Source organism: Aethalodelphis obliquidens, unplaced genomic scaffold (genome assembly GCF_003676395.1).
Source record: "Aethalodelphis obliquidens isolate GAN/ISIS:26980383/991018 unplaced genomic scaffold, ASM367639v1 scaffold20, whole genome shotgun sequence".
NCBI lineage: Eukaryota > Metazoa > Chordata > Mammalia > Artiodactyla > Delphinidae > Aethalodelphis > Aethalodelphis obliquidens.
Window position 1 is genome coordinate 8,352,637 of NW_020837964.1, and position 27,294 is coordinate 8,379,930.

General features: G+C 44.4%; 1 long non-coding RNA gene across 3 annotated transcripts in view; it reads left to right on the forward strand.

The window, feature by feature from the left end:
* The window catches only part of LOC113627320 (uncharacterized), a 241,568-nt gene that overhangs the window by 62,046 nt on the left and 152,228 nt on the right, over positions 1-27,294 (forward strand). For 2 of the 3 annotated variants that reach the window (XR_003435509.1, XR_003435510.1), the window contains exons 3-4: positions 15,750-15,926; positions 17,663-17,746. This is a non-coding gene — a long non-coding RNA (uncharacterized LOC113627320). Of the gene's footprint in view, positions 1-15,749; positions 15,927-17,662; positions 17,747-19,759; positions 19,864-27,294 lie in introns of all 3 variants that reach the window. The other variant, XR_003435511.1, reaches the window with a different exon arrangement.

Genomic DNA, 27,294 nt, shown 5'->3' on the forward strand with positions numbered 1-27,294 from the left:
GTCTGTGTCATTGACTAGTCACATCTCAGCTCCTTGTTTTCCTTACCTGTAAACTAAGGGTAACAACAGTATCTACTTCACAGTTGTTCTATTTTCTCTCCTGTCTGGCTTTGTGATTTCTCTCCTGTTGACCAGTATGTACTGATTGGACCACCATGAGTACCTAATAGCACTCAGTAAATATTTGTTGAATGAATAAATGAGAAATAAGCAAGATTGAAATATCAAGTGCCTGGTATGTAGTCATAAATACTCAATACATGCTCACTACTGGCGGTAATAGTAATGGATTGTATCAGAAAGGTAGAGACCTAGTTTCTGCGTCTCTAAAATGAGCTAAATAATATTGCTCTCTTAGGATTATTGGATACTCTAGAAAATTCTGTGCAGAATGCCTGGCATGGAATGTACTCTCAGTGTTTCTGTAACCATTATTATCATTATTATTATCATTATTAATATACAAAGCTCTGGGATCCCTCCAAGACTTTGTATACCAGCAGAAAATGGAAAAGGTTATTAGCATCCCCACTGTATGCTCACCATATGGCAGAAGTTTTACCTACAACACAGTAACTAGCCTATGTAGAAAATATTCATATTCCTGATTTGTCGGTGATGGGGACTGAGGCTCAGACCTATACAAGGTCATGGCTGTGGGACTTGGGTGCCATTGTGCTCTTCTCTCAAGTCTTAGATTTTTTCGGACAATGTGTCACCTCACTAGTGGCTATTGCCTGTCATCACATTGAAGTGCATTGTTCTCTAGGCATGAATGAGAGAGGGAACTCTGGGGCTTGGGGAAGAATTATGTTAAGATGGTTCTGGTTGCTCCCCCATCAGTTTGAGGAAAGGGCAAGGACTCTTTTTTTTTTCTTTTCCATGGAGGGGCATTTTATTTTAAATATAGCAGCGTGTACATGTCAATCCCAAACTCCTAATCTATCCCCCTACTTCCCCCCTGGCAGCCGTAAATTCCTTCTCTAAGTCTGTGAGTCTGTTTCTGTTTTGTAAATAAGTTCGTTTGTATCATTTTTTTTAGATTCTTCATATAAGCAATATCATATGCTATTTGTCTTTCTCTGACTTACTTCACTTAGTATGATAATCTCAAGGTCCATCCATGTTGCTGCAAATGGCATTATTTCCTTCATTTTTATGGCTGAGTAATATTCCATTGCTTATATGTACCACATCTTCTTTATCCATTCCTCTGTCAATAAACATTTAGGTTACTTCCATGCCTTGGCTACTGTAAACAGTGCTGCTATGAACATTGGGGTGCACGTATCCTTTCGAACCATGTTTTTCTCCAGATATATGCGTACGAGTAGAATTGCTGGGTCATGTGGTGACTCTATTTTTAGTTTTTTAAGGAACCTCCATGCTGTTCTCCATAGCAGCTGTATCAGTTTACATTCCCACCAACAGTGCAAGAGGGTTCCCTTTTCTCCACCCCCTCTCCAGCATTTATTGTTTGTAGACTTTTTGAGGATGGCCATTCTGACTGGTGTGAGGTGATATCTCATTGTAGTGTTGATTTGCATTTCTCTAACGATTAGTGATGTTGAGCATCTTTTTATGTGCCTCTTGGCCATCTGTCTGTCTCTTTGGAGAAATGTCTCTTTAGGTCTTCTGCCCATTTTTTGATTGATTGGGTTGTTTTTTTGACATTGAGCCGCATGAGCTGTTTATAAAGTTTGGAAGAACTCTTATCTAAATACCTGGCGTATAGCAGGGACTCAGTAAGTAGCTATAGGACGGGTGATGAGCCCCTCCTCAGACAGAGGGAGGGTCAGAGGGTTAGTGTTCTCAGGGCCTAGTCACCTGCGTTGGGCCCAAGCAAAATCCCAGAGGCTCCACATGAGACACTTGAGCACAGTGGCTCTGTGTCCTCACGTCACTATCATAAACACTTTGAGGACGTATCTCCTAGTTACTCTCAAGTTAGAGAGCAAATATAGCTTAGTGGCCCTGAGTGAGTGCCTTCCCTTCTGCCCTTACACGTGGCTCCCCCATAGTCCGTTCAGCAGACGCACAGTCGTCCGCATTTGTAGAGTCCACGGCAAATTTCCTAATATCTGTGAACCACGAACCACCTTATCAACCCTTCTCTTCTCTTATGGTGGCACCATTAGCCAGATGGTAAAGCTCTTTAAAATGAAAGAAAACCCTAAAAGAATATTGATTTTCTCCAGAGCCGTAATAGTAAATGTACCATTCCAAACTGGAGAGGGGACCCATTTGGAGGGGACCCAGAAATCTAAAACCATCTGCATGCAGTGACATTTTTTAAAAAAGCATCACAAAAAATTATATCTATGGAAATAAAAAATTTTAAAAAATTATATATATGGAAGCTTATCTATCATTAAATTACTCAGTTTGGATTTCCACTAATAAAATAGAAGGACTTGTTACTATATTAGGCAAGTCACTCCCATTATTAATTTGTTAGATAAATGGCTTCTATATCTTGGAACTTTAAATGAAATGGAATTCACTAATCCTAATTGCTTTGCCTTCTACCGGAATTTTTTCCCATTAGTTCAGCATGTTGTTTTTTTTTTTTCTCTCTCTCTCTCTCTTTTCCACTTGAAGAGAGGAGCCTTCTTCAACTTAAAGCCTTAGGGTATACTTCATGGGTTTATTAATTATCAGGTATTCATTCAGAGGGGTTAATTAAGCAGTAACTTTCTGTTGACTGCGGTATACAAAGAATAAAAGGCTGGACTTCGCCTGCTGATTAAGCTGCTAGTGACATGCCTTCATTTTCCTCCCTGTGGTTGGGGGAAATAAAAGTCTTTGACCAGTTCTGGTCTTGAGTTCCAAGGCCACTCAGGAGGGCAGTTAAATCCAGTTCATATTTACAACTCAAGCCACCTTGAGATCATCCAAAAAAGAGAAGAGAGTCCCACTTCTTGGGGGAAATTTTGTTCTTCTCTAATCACTCTTCTTTCTTTTTAGCCCAAAGCTTAAACTTTTTCATTCTTCCTTTTTTCAACCAGTCGCTCACGATGCCTTTCTTATACTATGGCTTCCAAAAGTCTATGGCGTGTTTCTGAGCAGCAGAAGAGAAAGAATGAGTTTCTCCCCCAGCTCTAGGGAGTTTGGTGGAATTAAAATAAGTCACCATGATAACTCCACAAGCAGGCAGGAGTGGTGGGAGCTTGGATTTTTTTCTTGATCATTTTCATCTCAGAGTACATCTACTCAGGTTCACGCTCAGTGGTTGCAGTTCCTAAAAGTGAAGTCTGGATAGAAGCACACCATCCATGCAGGGGTGGTGGGTCCCTTGAAGGTTGACCAAACAGCTCATCAAGCAGGAAAAAGAAAAGAGATGACTGAGCATCCTCTAACAATGCTCCGTTCATCCAGCTTTTAGGAGGGAAGAAAACAAAACCATTTTACTGCCACGGTCTTGAAATGTTCTAGAATGTTCCTCCGGGAAGAGAGAGGAAGGAAAGCTCATGAAAAACCTACTCACCAGAGGCTCCTAATGCTCTAGTTCACCCTACCTGAAAATTAGGTGGCAACAGAGAAAATGGGAAACGGCACGTCTGCCATCCTCCATCTTCCAGAATAATTCAAACCAGATGACACCTTACCTGGGAAGACACACAGCATATAGTGTAGTGGTCACAAAGTGGATCTGGCATGATTTGCACATGGATTTGAGCCATGGCTCTGCCATTTATTAGCTGAGTGATCATGGGCAAGTTATTAAGCTCTCTGAGGCCCCCTCACATATGATCTCATGCTTTCCACATTCTAGTTGATGACATAGGCATTTCTCCATATCATAGATGCGGGAAAGAAGGAATGCAGAGGTCAGGTAAATTACCCAAGGCCACACAGCTGTCTCAAATGTCGATATGAACTCGAATAAGATGTATGTAAAATTTTGGGTACAGGACTGGTCCTACTAATTACCTGATAAATGTCAGTGGTTCCTATCATTATTACATCACTCATGCCAACTCAGCCAGCTTTTTCTTAGCTTAAATATTGTCTTTTTCTGAAAGAAATAGGCCTTTACAAGGTGACAACACCTTTTTAAAAAATATTTCAGAAACGAAGCTAGTAAGTTTTTCTGGCATGGAGTTCTGACCTCTTAACATACACACACACACAAATAATCTCGCTCATAAGTCTTTGTGTTTTATGAGATTTACAGGGTACCAAAGTTATCCAGAGAAGCCATTCTCTGTATATCGAAATATACACATAGTATCACATAAAACCACTGCAATATACACCTCGAGAAAGTACATCACCACACTCACGCTGGAGAACAAAAATACACGTGCCATAGCGACTGTCTTCCAAGGGTATATATGGAAAGGGGGCGACAAGAGTAACTGGTGGAGAAAGCTGACAGAGACTCCTTTGGCCAAGCCACCCAGGTCAACATCAACAGTGGTCACCCTTGTGACAGCATGTGATCCTCCGGTGCAGTAAGATGTGACGACAGTGGCCCTTTACCTCTGTGGTCGTCCTCTGCAAAATCCGTAAACCAGTAGGACCATGAGGAAGACCAGACAGATGCCAGCCGAGGACCATTCTGTAAGATGCCTGAGCGGTCCTCCTCTAAACTGTCCAGGTTATCGAAACCAAAGAAAGTCTGAGAAATCCTCACAGCCAAGAGGAGCCCAAAGAGACACGACGATTACACGTGATGTGGGATCCTAGATGGCATATCCCGGAACATAAAAAAAATTAGGTGAAGACTAGAACAAAATCCAAATAAATCACGGACTTTAATTAATACTAATGTATACATACTGGTTCGTTGATTGAAACAAATGTGTTATCCTCACATGTGACATTGATCATAAAGGAAACTGCATGCAGGGGGGCATGGGAAGGATAATCTGGGAATCCGGTACTATCTGCTCAATTTTTCTATAAATCTAAAACTGTTCTTAGAGTCTATGATGATAGCAATAAGTTTTCAGTACATTTTAAAGTGCGCGTAACAAACAGAGGCATGCCTTACTGACTCCATGGCAAGCTCCCACTCTGTACCCAGATTCAGGGGGACCACAGTCAGGCAAATCTAGTAAGATGAGTGTTCACGACGATGGTCTTCTGCATGTCCACTACCTAGTCTGTAGTCTATCCTGGAACCCATCTGGCCAGTAGGAAGATCCGTAGCCTTAGGGTGCCTCTGATATTGGAAGTCCCCAGGACAAATCTGGCCTCTCTACTCCAGAGCTGAGTCGGGGAGACGCTGAGGAAAGAGGCCATGCTCGCTTATGCATTGAAGTATGGTACAAATATTTATTAGTTGGTTGTTCTTGCCAGGCTCTGTGTTTTGAGTAAGCCCCCACCTTCAGAAAACTTAGTCCCCTGGAGAAGTCGGGGAGATGCCCTGCTACTGGGTAACACCCCTGGAGAAGTCGGGGAGATGCCCTGCTACCGGGTAACACCGAAGCTGTGATCTATAAGAGGAACCAAGAGAATAAGCGGTGACGGGCAGGAGGGAGATGTAGATCTCCACGAGAACCAAGGGGAAGGGTCTAGAAGGACGGTGCTCACATATGGGGTCACTGGTACACAGACCTGGGGTCCCTCCCGTGAGCCCGCAGCCCTCTCTTTAGCTGCCTCATCCCGGGCCGCTGGGGAAAAGCCAGCCTCAGTTCAGCATTTGGGAGAACAAAGGGGAAGCAGTTGTGACCCAGAGACTACAAATGTTTTTCTTAAGCAACCGCAAGGGACAGCCTCTTTGGTGAGCGCACTTACCAGATGGCTGGGGCTCGTCAGCTGCTTCCAATCAAATCTTGCACCACTGAGTCGGTGGATCCCACACACTCAGCAAGATTCTGCTGAGTGCAGGAATTAAAAAAAAAAAAAAGACAAAACACTTATTTTGTTCCATACCTAGAAAGTGTGCTCTTGGTGTTTTGGGGGGACAGAATCCAAAATCAACAAGACCGTATCAGAAGAAAGTAGTGGAAAACGGACCACAGCACCCTGTCCTGGGGCATGAGTTTTGTCTTCAGTTTATGGTGTTAGGGTAAAGGCAAGCAGGGGAGAAAACTGGTTCTTCCAGTCGAGGCCGGGTTGGGGGGGCACTGCTTTGGGGAGAGATGGGGAAAAAGGAGAGGGGAAGAGAGAAATGAGGACGTTTGCAAGGTCACGGGGTGCCAGAGTTCAATTTATTATTATAAATATTTTGCAAATTATAATTTATCTTGCTGAATCTCAATTATAATTTATCTTTTGTCTTTAAAAAGGACTAAATTCATTGCATCATAAATATATATATTAATAAATGTCATATAAGTGAATGCAGATATATGTATTATACTTGATTACTGATATCAGATAAATCAGTGTTCATGACAGCAACTTTGGAAAACACTGGAGTGGAAACTTAAAAATATATCATTCATACCCACCTCTCTCCACATCAAACGGTTTCCTTTTAAAGACACTGCTGGAACAACTGTTCTTCTGGGAAGGGGAGGAGGCCAGTGAGAAATGAGATAATTTCTAATAATGTGGTTGAATATGATGAGGCTTTTTGGTCCTCACACCTCCCCGTACACACACGCCCTAAAATACAGCTCCCGGGTTGGAAATGCTCCCTCCACCGAACAAAAATAGTGGTCACCCTCTCCCTCTGAATCTCCCTAGATACAGGTCATGCCTTTGGGAATTGGAACAATGCTTACTGAATTGAACACCCCCGAATGGCACAGAGGCCCTCACGAACAGGGCATTGCAGAAACGCCCAAGTCTGTTGGAGACGTTCAATGTCATTCAGGTCTGAGCACCTAGTACGTCCTGGAGCCACCAGGCTTGTTCACACCTGCTTAATCTTTCCAAGACATAGAGCAGGCAGATTGGTTCCTATAAGACACTTATGCAAAAGGCAGGCAAAGCTCTGCTGTGGAAGGAGTCTTATGTGTGCCCCACCCTGAGCCATTCCAGACAGCAGAGGCGTCAGGGGACTGATAGGAGCTTTGGTGTGGTTTATATTCAAGAAAATGCTTAGATTTTGTCTCCTCCTCCTGTCTCCCTCCCCCCGCACCAAATCACACAAACAGAAAGTGAGGCCCAATAATCCTCTTATCAATGCAAGTAAAAAGAATTACTACGTTAGCCACCTCCTGATATCCAGTGCTCTCCCAAGGCCGAGATTAAAACTCTATAAGATCCCATTTCTGCATCTATAAAATGGGGCAAAATACAAGCTCACAGGGCAGTGGGAGGTTTAGAGATGAAGAGATGCAAGTTTGCAAGACCCCTGGCACTTGGCTTGCCCCAAAGTGGGAGCTTCCCTCCCCTGTCCTCTTTCTAGTCTGCACAATCCTGATCCAGCAACACTCTTGTGATAAAACACAGTTTGGCAGGCTGTGAAATTGTTAACGTTTGGATTCGGATGATGGCGAGGGAGAAAATTAAATTGCACGCATCTGGAGTAAGACCGGGAGCTCAGGAATGATCTGCCAAAGGGAAGCTTGATTTGGAAAAGTGGTCCCTAGTTTTTACGACTTCCCAGTACAAAAGCACCACTCGAAAGGGTCAGAGCTCAGGACGTGCTGTAGTTGAACGTGACTTAGTGATGGGAGGCCTGGAGGATGAACACTGAGCCTCCTTCTGAGGAAAGAGGGAGAGTAGGGTCCAAGGAAGGTAGGAAAGCACTGCTCTTTCCTGGAACTAGAGTGGAAAGCCTCCTTCCAAATCCAGGCAACTTCTCCTTGCCCAGAGGTGACTTTGGAATTTGTGTCTTTCTGCAGCCATTGGTTAACAGTTAGAAATCCATGCATAAAATTTGGTCAGAAAGCTATAATTTTCCCTCTGGAAAATTGCCCCGTTGTGTAGAAATTTTGCTTGTTTGTTTGTTTGTTTTAATTCTTGTAAGATGCTAAAAATAGCATGGGACTCATTGTTGACAAGGGTAGCTAAGTGTTTCCAAATCAGGATGTCAACTGATTTTGCTGCCATTATATGCAAGCTTTCTCTCGGAAAGAAGCAGTATGAAAAGGGTCGGATGCAAATATACTATCCTGTTTATCTTGTATTGATTCAGTCAAGACTTTCCTTGGTCATTTAAGCCTGCCGAAGGCATTTTAAATATTACAGGATCCCAACGTATCTATCTTATTATTCACTCCTGGGGCCCAAGTCCCTCTGCTAGTGTGGTCCCCAGTCTATAATAGATGACCAGTAACTATGGAATGGGAGGATGAAGGAACGGTTGCAGCAAGTAATGACAGAACTAACTGTAAGCGGTTCCAGGGTTCTGGCTATTTCTTTCTCTCTTCAACCCACCACTCAACATTCCATTTCCTAGAAAAACGCTCACGTTATGCCAGGTGAGACTGGATTACGTGACCTCTAGGCTAGCACTGGCTTCTCTTCCCACATCCTCTTCTTAAAGAACCCATCCGAGAACTTGCTCCCTTATCCCTAACTTGTAGGAGTGTTTTCAAACTCCTCTGATTGTAAGAATCACCTGGAATGCACACTGAACACACAGCTTCCCAAGTCCTTCCTGTGGAGCTCAACCTCAGCTGCATACTAGATTCAACAGGGGAGCTTTTAAAACTGCTGATGACCAAGCTGTCTCCCAGACCAAGCTCGGGGTGTAGGATCCCAGTCATCAGTGGCTTTAAAGCTCCCTGAGTGGTCCTGCGTGCGGCCAAGTTTGAGTACCACTGTCAAGATTGTGATTCAGCAGGTCTGCTCTGGGACTTTAGGGACCGTGTGGAAGTGCCCCAGGTGATTCTTATCATCATGGAGAGATTTTTGGAAATATCGGGCTACAGTCTGGGGACCAGATCAAGCACAGTTTCTGAAACGTGCATCAATTTCTCATACGACGGGTCAGTCCCCTGTGTACAGTTGAATGGTCCGGTGGCAAACACCTAATTAAGTTGGACCAATCACATCCTCTCACCTGGGATATTGGAAAGGGAATCAGTGGGTTGCAGGTGGTGTCCTTTGTAAGAAAATATAAAGTAAATTTGAGATGGGATAGTCATGTCTATTCCATTACATGTGAAGCTGGGGGAAGGAGGCAACAGACCCACTGAGAGAAAGAAGTAGTCATAAAAAAGAGAGAGAGAGAAGAAGAAAGATATCCTTAGATCCTGAAAGCTTTCTTTCTGCTCCTGATTCCTCATTCTCATGAGGCCGAGGTATCTGTTCTACCCATAGGTTCGTTCGTTATTCCTTAATTCTTTACACCTTCTATGTGTTTCTGTATATTTCTTTATTATTTTCTAGATTAAGTAGGTTTTTCTTTCTTACCAATTCAGATATAATTGTGATGGGACATACTCACCATTCTTCCCAGAGCCCAACGAGCAATGGTGTCTGCCCCGGGATCCACATTTCCTAATCACAAAGTTTCTTTTTTCTTTTACAGTCAGGTTTGTGGCACTATAACTTATCAACAACAAAACTAACCTTTTGTGTTCCATTATGTGACCTTTGACAAATGTGACAGTGGTGTAGCCACCTTTATATTCACAATATAGACTATTTCTATCACCCCCAAAACTTCCCTCTGCCCACTTTGTACCTTCAGCTTCTGGCATTCACTAATATCGTGTCTGTACCTATAGTTTTGGGTTTTGTTTTTTTTTTTTCCTTTCCGTAATGTCACATGATTGGAATCATACAGTTGGTTTACTTTTGAGTCTGGCCTCCTTCACTTAACAGTGCTTTTTTTTTTTTTTTTTTTTTTAACGGTGCATTTTGGACTAATCCACGTTGTTGCACGTATCAGAAGTGTTTTGTTTTGTTTTTTGTTTTGCCCAGGTGTATTTCACTATATGGCTATACCATCATTTGTTCATCCATCCGCCAGTTGAATGACATTTGAGTAGTCTGTTTTTTTCTGGGTTTTGGTGATTATGAATAAATCCATCGTAAACATTTGTATTCAGCTTTCTGTGTGAAAATATATTTTCATTCTTCTTGGGTAAATGTCCAGGGATGGAATTACTGAGTAATATGTAAGTGTATGTTTAAATTTATTAGAACGTGTCCAGCTACTTTGCAAAATGGCTGTACCATTTTGCATTTCCGTGAGCAGTGTGTGAGAATTCCAATTGTTCTTACTCTTTTCGGCACTAGCTGTTGCCACTTTGATTTTTTAAGTTATTTTAGCCATTCTAATAGGTAATGGTGTCTCATTGTGGTTTTAAGTTGGATTCCCTTTTCTAATGACGGATAATGTTAAGCATTGTTTCATGTATTTATTTATCATCTCTATCTTCCTTGGTGAAGGGTCTCAAGATATTTTCCCCATTTCTTTGTTAGGTTGCTTTCTTATTATGGAGTTTTGAGTGTTCTTCGATAGTAATCCTTCATCAGGCATTTATTTTGCAAATATTTTCTCACAGCTTTCAGCTGGTTTATTCATTTTAACTGTGTCTCCTGAAGGGTAGACATTTTTAATTTTGATGAGGTCCAACTTAGCAACTTAAAAAGAAAGGATTGTATTTGTTGTGTTGTATCAAAGAAATCTTTGCCCAAGTCAAGATTTCCTCCGATCCCAAGGTTTTCTTCTATCCTTTCTTCCCATGTTTTACATTTAGGTCTGTGATCCATTTAGACTTAATATTTGTATATGGTACAAGTTATAAACCAGTGTTCATTCATTTTGCATATAGTGTCCAATTACCATTTGTTGAAAAGACTATCCTCAGTTCTGACTTGTTATTTATACCTGTTTCTTTAGCTATTTTTAGTAGCTGCTTTAGGGTTTCCTGCATATATTTTTAAATTATTGCAGTCAACCTACAAATACCACTTTAACCCTACCTGTATAATGAAAGAATCTTACAACAGTAAACTTCCAATTCTTCTCTAAGGTAGGTCTGCATACCTGGGCCTCAAAGGTGGGTTTTCTGCCCGTTTCTGTGCCTCTTCTCCGTGGCAGCCAACCTCTGCATTGCATCTGTGATGGGTCCTGTGGAACAGCTGTTTACCGCCCTTCTCCCAACAGTAGGTCTCTGTTGGTTATGAACTCTTTCATCGCCCTCCCCGGATACAGAGGGATTTTATATTTTATCCTTCTCTGAGCCTCAATGAGTCTTTACCTGTGCCCTGGATGTTACAGGGTTTGCTCTGCCTCTCCAGGTAGCTTAAGGATTTTGTTCAGTAGGGGGAAAGGGTTCATTCAGATGGGGCTTCCTGCCTCCCCGCGGTGGCCGTGATTTCTCTCTCCCAGGCCTGCATCACGTAAGCAGGCTCACTCTGGTCTACTGCTGGTCCCCAGCCTTTCTTGTGAGCATCTGGTGGACCAATCTGGAAATCCTGCCAGTGAGTGAGAGCTCCCAGTGTGTCTGTGGCTCCTACTGGTCCCATATTCTCATGCTGGCCTAGGCTCAGTCTTTGGCAATTTATTTAAAATTTTAAGGTACCTTCTGGTGTTGCTTCTTCCCACGGCCTGCCATGTGGAAAACTGTGCTCCCAGCCCCCTTGGAGAGGCCTGTCTTTACTTGGAAATTGGGCTACTTGGTGGCCCTGTAACTTCAGCTCTTTCACAGGTTCAAGAACAGTAAATTGATACAGCCACTATGGAGAACAGTATGGAGGTTCCTTAAAAAACTACAAATAGAACTACCATATGACCCAGCAATCCCACTACTGGGCATATACCCTGAGAAAACCATAATTCAAAAAGAGTCATGTACCACAATGTTCATTGCAGCTCTATTTACAATAGCCAGGACATGGAAGCACCCTAAGTGTCCATCGACAGATGAATGGATAAAGAAGATGTGGCACGTATATACAATGGAATATTACTCAGCCATAAGAAGAAACGAAATTGAGATATTTGTAGTGACGTGGATGGACCTAGAGTCTGTCATACGGAGTGAAGTAAGTCAGAAAGGGAAAAACAGATACCATATGCTAACACATATATATGGAATCTAAAAAAAAGAGAAGAAAATGGTCAGAAGAACCTAGGGGCAAGATGGGAATAAAGATGCAGACCTACTAGAGAATGGACTTGAGGATATGGGGAGGGGGAAGGGTAAGCTGTGACAAAGTGAGAGAGTGGCATGGACATATATACACTACCAAATGTAAAACAGATAGCTAGTGGGAAGCAGCCACATAGCACAGGGAGATCAGCTCCATCCTTTGTGACCACCTAGAGGGGTGGGCTAGGGAGGGTGGGAGGGGGGGAGACGCAAGAGAGAAGAGATATGGGAACACATGTATATGTATAACTGATTCACTTTGTTATAAAGCAGAAACTAACACACCATTGTAAAGCAATTATACTCCAATAAAGATGTTAAAAAAAAAAAAGAAATTCCTTAATTTAATACTTTGCCATGCGCAACTTTGCCTCAGATCCAAGGATGCTAGGATTTACTAAACACATCGAAATCACTTAAAAAAAAAAAAAAAGAAAGAAAGAAAGAATAGTTCACCTGGATTTTTCTTGTTGTTAGGGTGGGTGAAGAGTTTTCTATACCCAAGGCGGAAGTGGGACCCCTTCTTTACACAAAGACGTTAAACTTCCAGAAAACACCCGCTTCTCTCTTAGACACATACAGGATATAGACCAGATCAACAAGTCACTTCAACGTTCAGTTCATCATTGAACAGCTAATCCAATCAAGACAGTCTCTCTGAATTATATACCTAAGTATTGATTGATTGAACCTCATGAGCTATTTACTGATATACAGATACGCAAATCTCATTTTTATCATTTCTTCCAATACATTTCTAGGTAGACGGTTTTAGCTTGGAGTTCTTTTAATGCTATTTTAATGCTGTGTTTCTTTCCTTTTTAAAATATGGTAAAATAATTTAGTACTTGTATTAGTTTCTTACGTCTTTGATAACAGATTGCCACAAACTAGTTTTGCCTAAAACAACAGAAATTTACTCTTTCACAGTTCTGCAGACCAGCAGTCTGAAATTGAGGTGTGGGCAGGGTAGCCTGCTTTTGGAGGATCCGTGTTCCCTGCTTTTCTCCTAGCCTCTGGTGGCTGCCAGCAGTCCCTGGTGTTCCTTGGTTTGGGGATGCATCACCCCAATCTTTGCCTCCATCTTTTTTTTTTTAATTGAAGTATAGTTGATTTACAATGTTTGTACAGCAAAGTGATTCAGTTATACATACATACACATAGGCATATATATTCTTTTTCAGATTCTCTTTCATTATAGATTATCACAAGGTATTGAATGTAGTTCCCTGTGCTACAGTAGGTCCTTGTGGTTTATCTGTTTTCTGTATAGTCATGTACATCTATTAATCCCAAATTCCCAATTTTTCCCTCCCCGCTTTCCCCTTTGGTAACCACAAGTTTGTTTTCTACCTCTGTGAGTCTCTTTCTGTTTTGTAAATAAGTACATTTGTATCACTTTTTTAGATTCCACATACTAGTGATATATGGTATTTGTCTTTCTCTGTCTGACTTCACTTAGTGTGATAATCTCTAGGTCCACCCATGTTGCTGCGAATGGCATTATTTCCTTCTTCGTTATGGCTGAGTACTATTCCACTGTGTATATGTACCACATCTTCTTCATCCATTCACCTGTCGATGGACACTTAGGTTGTGCCCCATCTTCACATCGCCATCTTCACTCTATGCATCCTCTTCTCTTATAAGGACACCTATCATTGGATGTAGGGTCCACCCTAAACCCAGGACCATCTCATCTTGAGGTCCTTAACTTATTTATATCTGCAAAGACCTTTTTTCCAAATAAAGTCACCTTCACAGATTCTGGGGGTTAGGGATCAGATATATCTTTTGTGGGGCCCTACAGTTCTATTGATTTATGTCTACCCAGTCACACGTGTTGTTTTCATAGTTGTAAGTTTTGTATCCACTGAGTCACTGTTACTTGGTGAGCAGAAGCTGGGGGGAAGCCTTGGTCATTAAGATGGCTGCCAGTATTTGCCAGTTTCACCTAGAACCAAATGATTTAATGAGTGAAGCCATTTGCTAATATATGTGTGTGTATGTGTATATATATATATATATATATATATATATATATATATATATATATATTTTTTTTTTTTTTTTTTCCTGAAACACCCACCAAGAAAATCATTAGACATACTTTGGCTGGACTGGGATCTTTAGTGGGTCTGTAGTTTCAAAGTGAATGGGGCACAGCATCACCAGAAAGCCCACCCAAAATTAAGACGAAACTGAATTAAGAGTAATTAATAGCCCAAAGTTAGTTTATGTTGACCACCACAGACAACTTATGTTTGGCAGGTATAGACTCATTTCTCTGGTTTATATGGTCATTAAAATGAAGCACCATGGAGCCATAATGATCTGAATAATTTAATTCTGCTATTCAGGGATGAAGAAGAACTGAGTTCATATCTCAGCTAATCCATTTATAAGGTATGGGACCCTACACAAGTTATGCCATGAGTCTGTGCCTCACTTTTCCCATCTGTTAAATAAAAATAATATTACCTATGTTCTCTCAGTGTTGTCCTCAAGATTCAATTAGGTGAGACCATGTAGGCAAAGCAGGGGCAAGTTCCAAGCACTAATAAATGTTAGTGACCCTCCCCTTTGACCCCATATTGCTATTCATTAAATTAACCTTTCCCCACATGAACTGATTATGTAATGCTTTATGGCATTTTTCTGCTCATGCAGAAATGAAAGCAAGAAAGAGGCCTGGAATGGAAGTCAGGAGAAGTGGACTCTAACCCAAAGACCTCTATAACCCAGCTGTTTAGGCTGCACAACTGGGCTTCCTTCCCTGGGCCTCAGTTCCCTTAACCACAAAACAAAGGGTTCCAAAGTTATCCACCATCTCGCAGCCCCTTGCAACCCGGACCGCACACAATTTACATATTGGTTGGCACAATAAGTGTCAGGGATGCATCCAGACTTTCACACCATCAGTGATTCACTGATAATCTCCTAACTCAGAGAGTAAAACCAGCACAATCGGGAGAATAAAAACCAGGCCTCTCTTTGCCAGGAAAGAAGCCTTGGATTTGGGGGTAAAACAGATGCAGGACTACGTGGGTTTTCCGCCAGGCCCAGTGGATAGTGTATTCAAGGCCTGTCTCGTCCCAGAAGAGCTGGCACCACCCCAACCTCAGCCCCACACAGACCAGCGTTTATGGCCTTTCCGAAACCTCCCAAGTATGTATTTCATAAAAGCAGGGCCTGGTTCAAATCCCTTGTAATGTCTCCAAAGGGAAAGAATAGAGTCAATAATCAGGGCTGTGTCTGTGTGTCGTAAATTCCCCAATCCCCTATTCCCTCTCCCAGCTAGCACACGCGGGCGCACGCACACACACACCTAAACACAGCCATAAATATATACACTCCCATTGAATAGACTGGGGATTCAAATTACAGTTACAGTGTAATAAAACTGACTGATCTGTGGGGTGTGTGCAGAAGTGTAAGTGTGTGTGTGTGTGTGTGTGTGTGTGTGTGTGTGTGAGAGAGTGAGAGAGAGAGAGAGAGACTTACAAGCCTCCTCCATTACTTGAGAGATCCCTCTGGGACACTGAAATAAGCTGTCTTCACTGAACCGTCCTGGAAGCTTCTTATCCCTGGATGCAGGGCTGGCTACCTAATTCGCAGGCCCAGTCTTCAAAACTTAAGAATTTCAAAACAGCACCAGCAGAGCCTGAAACCAAGTGTGAGATGAGACCTTCTCACTGTCAAGACCACATGCGATTGTGCAAGTCACACTCTGGCTTATTAACAAACCAGCGGGTCTGGATCAGGTTCTCATACCCTGCACCGTTTCTTTAGGATATCTTACACTGAAATGGGCTCGTGGAGGTGTGTGACATCACAGAAACGGAGTGGTCTTTGGAAAGAGGCTGGCCTGGGTTTGAATCCTGCTAGACCACATACCAACGGTGTCTCCTTGGACACTTCCATTCCTCGTTTTGAACGTCAACATCCCATCTATTAAATGGAGACAGGGTGAGTCATTTCCCAGAATTACAAGGAGGATTAAATGCAGCAAGACGTATAAAACTGCGAGGACAAAGCCTGGCACACAGTAGGTGTTCAAAGGGCCCTTCTTTGGGGCACAGAACTTGCAGATCTGTCCAAAGAAAAACCACACTATTAAAAATGAAGCTATTGTAATTGAGGTTTGCCAGGGGTCGCTGGTGATGAGGACCGAGTGGGATTTGAAAGCCTGACACACCGTTTTCAATGTCCTTTCTTTTACCTCTAATGAGGTTTCTCCCTTGGGGGTGGGAAGGGATGACCTTCGAAAACGCGTCGGAGTTTGGGGGCTCAGGCAGGCATCAACTAAAGAGTGAAGACAAGTTGTACGGGGAAAGGGGGAGGGGAGGAAGAGAAAGAAAGAAAAGTTAGCGCTGGAATCTGAAGAGTGCCTGGGTTTATTTTCTTGGCTGGGACGGAGAACTTTCTGGCAGCCAGGTTCTTGGACCGCAGCCGACGGCTCCGCGGCTCCCATTGGCCGGCGCGCAGCTGTTGCTACGCGGGTGGACCAATGGCGCGCGAGGGGCGTTCTCGCTCTGCTCTTTCCCGGGATGGCCGCGGGAGCCCCGGGGACTCGGCAGGAGCGGGCCTCTCGCCGGGGCATTTTTTTCTTTCTTTCTTTCTTTCTTTTTTTTTTTTTTTTAATTTTAAAGGAGGGGCCGGCACTGAGTTGTGGGCGAGCCTGGGCGGGGCGGACGCCTCCCTGCGCCGCGCCCCGGGAGGTTGGTTCACCTGACCGACTTGTTCCTCGGGCTCCCTCGCCCTCCAGCCTTTACACCGCCTGGGGGAACAGGGTTGGACGCGCGGGCTGTTTTATTGTATTTATTTATTTTTCCCTCCTGGAGCCTGTGCGTGTTTTATGTTTTAATAACTTTATCAACTCAGTGAACTTGCGCGAGAGCGCCGGCAGCTTCTCTCGCCTCCCTCCTTTTCCCCCCTGTCTCTAACAGGCCTCTGGGTCACTTCCAAAAGGTAAATTGCACCCCCCCCCGAAAGTCCCCCCCCACCCCGGTCTCCACACAGACACTGGTTTTGGAGCATTTGGCCTTGAGGAGCACAGTTTTCTTGCTGCAAAGCAGGGCCTCAGTTTCGAAGTTTTTCAGGAGGGAGATTTCCTGGGTAAGAGGGAAGGAGAATTGAGGCGTAGGCCGCACTCGGTACTTTGGATTAATAATAACATCAGTAGTAAAATAATAACTATCACTTGCTGTACCAGACACTGTACTGAACAACTGTATTTATTATTCTGTATTAGACGCTGTGCTTTTGCTCTGAAGCAATTTGCCATGCTTCATCCTATTTAAATCTTGTTATAGATGGGTAAACTGAGGCACCGAGCACTGAGGCACTTTGCTCCAGGTGGCCAGGCAAAAGCAGGACTCGAAGCCGAGTGTGTCTCTGGCTCCAGAAACCTTGGTTCTACCCACTTTCTGTGTTGTTGCAGAACTCTAAGATAGCCCCTGAGGTATGGGGGATCCCGGGTCCCCCATCTAGGCATGCGTCTCAGTTGAGTCCATGCCCCGGCCCCCGCCAGGTAGAACCAGCCTGTAAAAGCGTTGCTCTAACACACGGCTGCACTTGACATAAACCCACCTGCGTGCTGGGAGTCACTATTTCCCAATTTTGTGGAGAACCCCCCAGTTCAGCATAGGTAACAAAATGTGTTTCTTTGTCCTACAAAGTTTCTTTTTTTCTGTGTTTTCAAGGGGCTTCCTTCCAGTTCTCCTTGTTACGGCTTCACCGTTGGCTGGCGTGGTCAATACGGCAGGCAGAATTACCCCAACTCACAGGTGAGCACGGTGAGCCCAGAGACGCAGTGCCTCTGGCCAAGGTCACACAGTAACACAGTGGCGGACCCAGGGCTGGAGTGGAGACTTCCCCTCCTCTGTGTGCTCCCTAGCTAGCGTCTCTGTTCGCCAAGAACTCCATGGCCTATAAATTAGGAATTTAAAACAACAGCAAAAGGTAGGGATCAGGAATGCAGGAGAGAAAAAAAAAAGTCAGTGAGAAATGAACTTAGTCCTGTTTTTTGTTTGGAAACTGCCTGGGAAGTGGCCGCATAGCTGGGAGCAGGACTATCTGGTGGAGGAGTGTCTGCTGGCAAAAGGCTGGTTTCTACCTGGCAGAAGGCTACCTACCACCCTAGCCCTTGTTTTGAGCCTGGCACTGCAGCGAAGCATGTCTGTACTCAGTCTGCTGTTGCCTAATAGGCTGAGCAGAAAGGCCCGGACTAGCCTTCCCTCTGCCCTTTCCAGGGGGGGAGGATCTGGTCGTGCTCCCCCCTTTCCCTCACCCAGCAGAAGCCAAGGGGTGTTTCTCTTCTGATGACTTAAAGGAGATGTGTCTGAACTTCCGTACCCAGGGTTACCCAGCTGCTGAGAGCCTTTCCAGCTCCACGCGTCCCCAGAGATTCCCTGGGTCCCAGAAAGATAGTACTGTCTCCTTCCTTAAATCCCCCTAGCTTAAGAAGCCTAGCCGAAACCCTGCTCATAATCTTTCACCATAAAGTTTATCTTCTAAAACCTACGGAAAATAAAAATCAGGATTGGGGCAAAGCAGATTGTTGTGTTTGTAGAGGCTGATATAGTTGCTGACTGTTTTCCCTGGTATCCCACTCTTAACTCTTTAGGCAGCCTGGAATTTGAAAGAATGTTTGCAAAGCTGCTTTCTTCCTGAACACTAACCTAAATCCCTCTGGTTGCAACCTCTGCTCCTTCCCAAGCCTTGCAGGGCAGTGAGACACCTACCCACACAATGCTGTGTCTCCTGCTTTCAGTGTTCTTTATAGCCAAGAGCCACACAGATGTCCTTTCTCCTTCCACAAGCATTTCATTATAGGGTACTCTGCCTCTGTGGTGGGCACTGGGGACTCCCACCCCAATGCTTGCAGTCAAGTGAGAAAAATCTATTACCCAAACCCCATCACAAGCCCAAGCTTAAACTGCTCTCCATGTTACAAGAGAGACATACATACATGACACCATCACAGAGTATAAAGGAACTTAAAAGTCATTTATAGCAATCAAGACAGGCTTCCTGGAGGAGGTGATATTTGAGCTGAGGTTTCATGGATGGACATAGTGTAGAGGCTGGGGTGAGTGTATGATAGGAAGAAGAACCAGCACAGGCACATGTCCTCTGTTGGGTCTGATATCCACGTATCTGCTCAGAACATTTAGCAGGGCTTCTTGCAGTCCAATCCGTTCTCCATGGATGGGAAATTACTTTTTTATTGAGACTGGTAAAAATCAGCTTCTCTAAGAACATGAGTCTTTCACCTAAGACAAGAAATCGGGACCGCATGTTTAGGCCTGGTCTTGCTAGGTGGGTGTACAGGTCACCAAAGGGATAAAATTGACACTTTTTTTTTTTTACTGCTTCCATAATCGGGGAGCAGGAACACTGGAGTATTCGATTTCTGCCTTGGCCCAGTGTAATTAGTATTATTAAGAAGTGTTAAACTTTCAGTGCCCCAGAACTGAGAGAGTTCACCCTCAAATGCCTCCATGGTTTATGAAGTGCTGAGTGGAAGCCTGGTGCTCCCTAAGTGTGACACCTGGGAACCCTTCCAACCACACTGAGAGATAGAACTGTTCAACCCCTTTTTGCAGATGAGAAAAACAAGGCCCAGAAAACCCTTGGGTCCTGACTTCCAGTGTGTGACATGAATACGGAATAGGATAAAGTCCCCTTTGACGGTTCACAGAATGAGTGTTTTATGTCACAGGCTCACAAAAGGTCAGGTTTGGACAGCAGTTCAGAGCAATTTGTTTTTCAATTCTTATCCGGTGTTTGATCTGCAGATACCCTGCACGTTTTGCAAGTTCTCTTTGTGATGACCTGCATTGGTACCTGTTTTCGCTAACTGGAAGAAATGTGAAGAGGGTTTTCGCAGTTAGGGAGAAAGGTAATTGCTTCTTAGCGGGGGAAACCTGTGTTAACACCCCTGACATGTCCAGACAAGACCTCAGTCTTTCCTTTAACAGGGAATTCACTGCCTTTTTGATGAAGCCAGGTTGACTTTCAGGGCTTTGATGATTCAAAAAAAAAAAAAAAAACCTTCAGCCTCAAGACCTCTGAGCAAAGACATTCATTAAAGGTTTGAACCAAGCTGGTGGGCATAAATAGCAATCAGGTGTACTGGAGGTGATAGAAGCCCTGCCAGTAAAGGAAGAACCCAGGATACCTTCATAGAGGTCCTAATCTACGTGTCTCAGAGCCCTTGAGGGGCTACACCCCCATCGCTCCCCACAGTCTCTCCTACCTTCTTAGGAGTTTGAGTTATGATGTTAAGGAATTGAGTCAACCCTACTTCTCAGTGGTCTCCCTGTGGAAACCCTTCTAGACCTAATACCACCAAAGTGAGTCTCTGAGGTCACCTTTCCAGGCTTTGTGCGCGGGTTGGTGGTGAAGGGCCACGGAGGTGCTATTTTCAGACACCTGGAGTCGGCTTCCCAAGCCCACAGGATCCCGTACTGTGCTTCTTGTTGCCCCTCCAGTTGGGTGCTTCCCTGATGGATATGAAGTAGCTTGAGCCTCTCCTAAGTATCAGTCTCGGAAGCCTCCTCAAGTAGAGCCCTCCTTCTTCATCCATTCGTCCATCCATCCGCTCCACACATATTTACTGAGCTTCTACTATATGTGACACTGCGGGGATGAAGTTGGCAAAGCAGTCCTATCCTTGCTTTCAGGACACTTACAGTCTGGTAGATGGAAAAAGACAATGTTGAAAGGACGAGGAATGAAATGTCAAATTCCCATGATTACGCAGGATCGGGTTTCCTCTTCAGACAATTCCTCTGGCTCCTGAGAATGAAATAGGGGACGGAGCAGCGGGAAGCACTCTCCATCAGCTGCTCACACCGCTAGCGTTCAATCCATCACCTGCTGTTTTAAATTTCCTGCAGACGCCACACGTGCCCTGAAGTTACTGCGTTTGTTTCCTTCCTTCCCAGTGGCTGAACTGCCTTCACTCCACTAGAATGAAAGCTCTGTGAAGGGAGGAACTTTCTGTAGTTGGCTCACTTCTGAACCCCCGGTGCCAGCAGAATCCCTGGAACCAAGGGGGAGCCCCGTCATATTTGCTGAGCTAATGAGTGACTTTTACCTCAAACCTGAGCGAGGTGGGAACGCTAGAGGCACCTGGGAGAAGGTGAGCAGCAGCTCCAGGAGGCAGTTGGGTGCACCTGTACCTATGGGGAACGTCCTGCCGTTGGCATGTGCTGTTGTCACACAGAGAGGCTGCAGTCTGCTCCCCAGGAATCCTTTGGGGATTTGGAAAGAAGACTTCTTTGTTTTCATAATTTAATTACTGCTTAACAATTAAATCCCAGTTCAGAGATAACTTCTTGAATTTGTAACTGAAGAACTTTTTTTTTCTTTTACTCCCCCACCTCTCTTCCCAGAAATAGGTGCCTAGCCTTAAACCCGTGTACTTAGCAGCTGGCTGTGGAAGCCCATGAGTAATCTCTCACCTTAATCAAGGAAGGGAGAAATGGAAAACTTGATCCCCAGGTGGCTTCATAGGAATGAAAAAAAAAAAAAAAAAAATGGAGGTGCTGGCATCGTCCAGTGCTTATAATATTTTCCTTTTTTAAAACAGTCATTATTTTTGTGCTAGCAGTGTGCTTTGTAATCACTGCTGAGCATGATTTCTACATCAGCAAAGCATTTTATTTATTTTGAGGAAGCCGCAGTTGAGGTCAAGTGTGGGTAAGGGCTTCTTTCTTAAGGCATAGCACAAACAGCTCAGACCCCAGGAAGGATCAACATGCGTAGAGTCCCTGTTGCCCTTGGTAACATCTCCTCCAAAGATTACATCTCCCATGTGGTGAACTGCAAAGGGGGAAGGGCCACACTCTGAAGGGGTTTGACCCACAAAGAAAGAAGCAACATCTTCTCGTGCTGTCAGGGCTGGAAGGGAGGGCTCTGAGCAGAGTACCCGCACCCACCCTGTCTCTGTGGCATGGCGCTAACTATTAGGGATGTCGTCTCTCATCCCCACATTGCAGACAAGGAGGGGGCGGTGAGATGTCACTGGAGGAGATGGAAGATGGATAGCCCTGGACGTTCCTCTGTCCTGTTGACACAGACACACCCGTCTCTCTGTCTCACTGCCTGCATCACCTTCAATTTGGCCCGATGAACATCATGGGGGAAATTTCATCTGGACCAGGAATCTTAAAACACTAACAAAAAGAGCTGGCTCCTGTGAGACATGAGGATGGGACCATTAGAAGTTGGGAGCTGGGGCCATTAGGAAGCAGCCAGGCTATGTCGATGCACAGGGGGATTTCTGCTCGATAATGGGATATGTGAACACAGGTTAGTGCTGTGATTACCGCATCCTGGAGTGGGGGGCCTGAGAGGCCAGGAATAGATTTAGACTCACTCGAGCAAAGACTGGGGGAAGGGAGGAAGGTCACCTCTTCAGATCCTGGCGAAGGCGCCCATGTGGTCAGAGGCGTTCTTCTCCACCGTGCAGATGGGAAGGGTCCTTTCGAGTGTCACACTGGGGAGTGGCACAGGAGTATTGTATCCTCAGACCTGGGAGGACTAGACCCTCAATCAAGACTGGGGCAGATTAAATGCAGGCCCAGAACAGAACTCTTGAGAGAGCTTAGGGAAGGCTTTGCTACACACTGCGATAAGATGGCCGAGTCCCCCCTGCTTCTGGGGGGCAGTTTGGCAACCTCCATCAAGAGCCTCAGAAAACTGACTCAAAGACACAAATTCATTCTGAAAAAATACTTAGATATCCACACAACGATTTATCTAAGAAAGAGCATCAGTGTGATGTTTGTAATGGGGAAAAATGGGAACTAATCTACATGACCAACAACAGAGGAAATAGCTAAATCAATGGTAGCGCATTCCCGCAGTGGCACTTAGCAAACCTTTAACTATGAAATCATGTTAATGACATGGAAGAATGATTATGGCCTGTTAAGTAAAAAAATGCAGGTTACACCAAGAAAGCTGATAGGATATGATCACAACTCAAGAGAGAAAAAGGTCCGAAAGAAAACAGACCAAACTGTTAGCAGTGGTTCTATCTATCAGGAGGAGGATTCTGGATGATGTTTTATAATGCTTTCCTAGTGTTCAGAGTTTTCAAAAGTATCTACTTTCGTATGTGTTAATACGTACAATATAGACCACTCTCCCTTCCTTATCTTTCTTACTCTGCGTTATTCTTCTCCACACCGGTGTTCACTGACATCCTATGTATTCAGTTGTTTATTTTCTGTGTGTCACTGGTGCTCTGTCCTCTAGCATATAAGCTTCCCAAGGGCAGGGCTTTGTCTTGTTCAGGAATCTAAATCCCCTTCCCTCCCTGGCACACAGCCTTAGACAGAATTCAATAACTATTCACTGAAAAAGTTGATGTGCTCTTTCGATAATCATAACAATGGAATATTATTAACATATAAAGGAGAAAAGTTGGAATTGCAGAGAAGGTTATGCTCGCTCGCCCCTGCCCCCGCCGTTTTCATGACCATGACAAAATCAAACCAGGTTACAGGATGTACTGAGCTTATCCTCTGTCATGGCAGCTGATTAGCGGTAGCCATTGACTGAGTCCCACATGGGGAAGGGTAGTAAGAGGCACTCCATCAGTAGAAAGGTTCCTTTGATGACCCTAGAGCAGATGCTTTGAACCATGGGACTCCATTAAGAAAAGACTCAACCCTCAGGACTGAAATTCCCTGGGTAAGGCCAGTGTGCACTAAAGCCTGGCATTGGCTCTGTGAATTTGGTCATTCCATTTATAATGTCCACCTTTTCCACTGAATAACTATTGTCCAATCACAGTAGATGCATCATAAGTTTCACCTGAAGACAGGTTTAGAAGGTACATGGTATACAGAAAAGGTCTCAAATACATATTGATTTAGAATCCTGACTCCACACTTCTTAGCTGTATGACCTCACTCAAGATACTTAAACCTTCTTGATCTGTAGTTCCCTTACCTGAAAAATAATCCTAATCTTCCAAGGTTATTCTGTATGTGAAATGAGACTATATAGAAAAGGTCTCACATAGAGCTAAGCATATGGCTTTCCCCAAATTCACATTGTGCACCAACGTGAAAATCTGGTTTTCTAAGAATGAACTCAGTAATACTGACGTACAACAAATACCAGTTCCCACATTCGTGAAAATCAGGGCATAAAGTCCTCTCCTTTGAGCTGTGAATTCCTCTGTCCCGTTGTGGTCTGCCGGCCGCTGACATCCCTACCACCTGAAGGGTTTGTTAAAATGGGGTACGGGTTACAGATTCCCTGGCCTCACTGGACTTCTAAGTCACAGTGTCTAGGACTGAATCTGAAGAACCTGCAGTCCTAAAGGGTCACCAGGTGATTCTTACCCACATTCAGGTGTGAGATCCATCGCAACTCGCATTTCTAAGAACTCGCAGAGGAGCCTGTAGCCTTTTTAAAGTCACGGCACAAAGTTTGCTTCCTTCCTCCTCTTCCAGTCTAGGGTTTTCCTTCTCATAAGGGCGACATCTCAGAGTGTGGCCTTACGAAAGAATACAGACATTTGCCATGTAGAATCTGAGCTCCCTCCAAATACTGTTCAGTGACAGAACCTTGACGTGCCAAGACTGTGTCTGCAGGGCTGTGGTTAACCACACAATAGTCCTGACTGCCCAGTTCTCGTTGTGAACTCATAGGGTCTTTTTAATATGCACAAATGATCTAATGGAAATCTAAATTAAAGAAAGAACTGTCCCTGTTTTCACACCTCCCCACAAATTAATCTTTTCCCCCTTTTCTCCATATTCCTCCCCTCCAATCCTTGAATACTTAAGTTTTACAAATTCAGAATCATTACACTGATACATTTCCAAGGTACGGTTCTTTTTATTTCATCATCAGTATCTTCCCCACTCTCCCTTTTCTGCTGTTCCTCCCACACCATAGAATTTCTTTCTTTGTAATAATTAAACCTTAACCTCTCTGTGAGGCTTTGCCACTCTCAAAGCAGTTTCATGCCCATCTTCTTATGAACAGAACCAGCTTCATTTATTCAGATGTTAGCTTTGTTCTTGCTTATGAAAACCATCTCAGTCGAGATTTATCCAGCAAAATGCTTAGGAGCTTGGGCTCTGTGCCTGGAGAGACACGAGTTCAATTCCTGCCACTTAATACCGGTGAATTCAGACAAGTAATGTAACTTCCCACAGCTTCTCTCTCTTGTCTATGCAGTGTAGACAGTCAGCACCCAGCCCACAGAGTAGCCTTGAGGATGAAATGAGAGAATCCCTTATAAAATGCTCAGCACAAGGCCGGTGTAGAGTACGAGTTCCATTAATGTCAGTTATTGTTGTCATTAAATATATCAGATAAAGACTTCTAACGACTATAGGAAGTGAGAGGAAGCCACCTCCATTTGGCCTGAACTGACCCCCAAATCTAACTCAATCCAGTCCACAGTTTTCAACCCAGATTAGAAAAGGAAGAACCACATTTTGTGCGGTGCCCTTCGCTGATTATTTGTCTAATGGAGACATTCTGATTCCATGTTATGTGACAACATCATCTGGGACAGAAAGATAATTTTTGAGATCTCACCCCCTACCCCACCCCCGAATAAAAAGCAGATACTTGGCATCTCTGGTTAAAGTGAAATCCAAACTTTTCAGAGTTTAGAAGTGTTTGGAAGCTACTTCTCGTAGTCGTCGGCTGGGATCTTTTTGGACTGGGGTGGAGATGGGGGTGAGGGCTTCTTGTTACCAGACTTTTCGTGGGCAAGCGTGTTCATGCAGGTCTCAACAAACGCCCTTGGTTCCCAGAGTTCAGGCTCAGGTAAGCTTTGGACAAACACCTGAGGCTCTGAGAGGCTTAATTGAAGTGAGCCCGAACCTAAGTGTTTTATGAGGTACGCCCATCACTGATTTTCTTGGCCAAGTTTTAGGTGGCCTCATTGTGGATGTGCTCCTGTGAGCACCTGGGAAACTCAGGTCTCCACCGTGGAGCCTTGCTTTGTTTTGACTTCACCACACCTCCGAGAGCTGCAGACCACCTGTGTGCGTCAGTGCTCACGGTGTGATCACACCTGGACCTGGGAGCCGTTTCCCCCTTGATACAACTTGTCTTGAAGTTCCAGAAAAGCCAGGCCTCACCTTCCCCTTAGCGAAGTCCTCCAGACTGGGACCAACTTCTCTCTCAAAAGTAACAAGTCTCAGGGACAAGGGAACCCGTAAGACAAGCATCTTGCCAAGCTCCCGTGTGAATCGGGAGTGACACAGAGCTGGTCTTGTGAAAGGAGACACAAAATAGCTCAGCTGGATGGAGCGCACATGGCCGTCGGAGAGAGAAGCTGATTATTCCACCAAGATGTGCCGTCTTTTTTGATTTGGACAAACTTCTCCCCACCCAAGTCCAGAATCGTCTTGGAAACTTCTCCTCAACTACCCACAACCTCCAGACTGTAAATCCCTCAGGGTCTTATTTGGTTTTTGTTCATAGGGAGAATCATATGCCAACAATACTATTAAAAACTGCATACCCTGAAAGTTTGAACGGAACAACATCTATGATTTTCAGAATGTTCTTTGGACCGACAGGAAACGAACTGAAAAGGCACAGGTCAGACAACAGCAGGCTGAAATTCCAGTCCCACTTTTACGTTACCCTTCAGAATGTTCTGGATCAGTCACACTCCAGTCAGAAAGAAGAGTCAGAGCTGGGAGCTCAATGGCAAAAATTCAATGTGGGACCTTGTATTACAGGGTATGAAGGTGTTGCCAAAAGGCAAGCAGGGTCTGCGGAGACAACCGGAGATGGGCGACGGCTGGGGTCTCCTACTGCCCTTGGGGCTAGAGAGACGAAAGAAGGAAGCGGTCTTATCCAAACTCAAAAGCCGGAGCTGGGTGACAACAGCCTGGATAGTGGAGGCTTCCTGGGTGGGGCTGGAACCATGAAGGAGAGACAAGTTTAGCTGGAGACGCTGAGGGTGACACAGAGAGAGGGCAGGAAATACCCTGGCTACCCTTCATCTCCTGCTTCCAGACTCCAACCAGTGCCTCTTGTGACCGAAAGTAACCAGAAGCCAGTTCCCAGGGGAATCTGGGAAATACGGTTTTCAGGGGTCAGCATCCCCAGAGAATGGGTCTCACGGAAAGTTAATATATGAGCAATACCCACATATGACCGAAGCCATTATATGTCATTTTTGTACTTGTTACATAAGGGCAAACTGAAAAATCAGAAAGCCACGATTACCGGCAGGCGGACTCTCAACCACTGCGCCACCAGGGAAGCCCCTCACATATATTATTGTGTGTCATCTCTGTACTACCAATTTTGCATGTTGTTCCAGATGCTT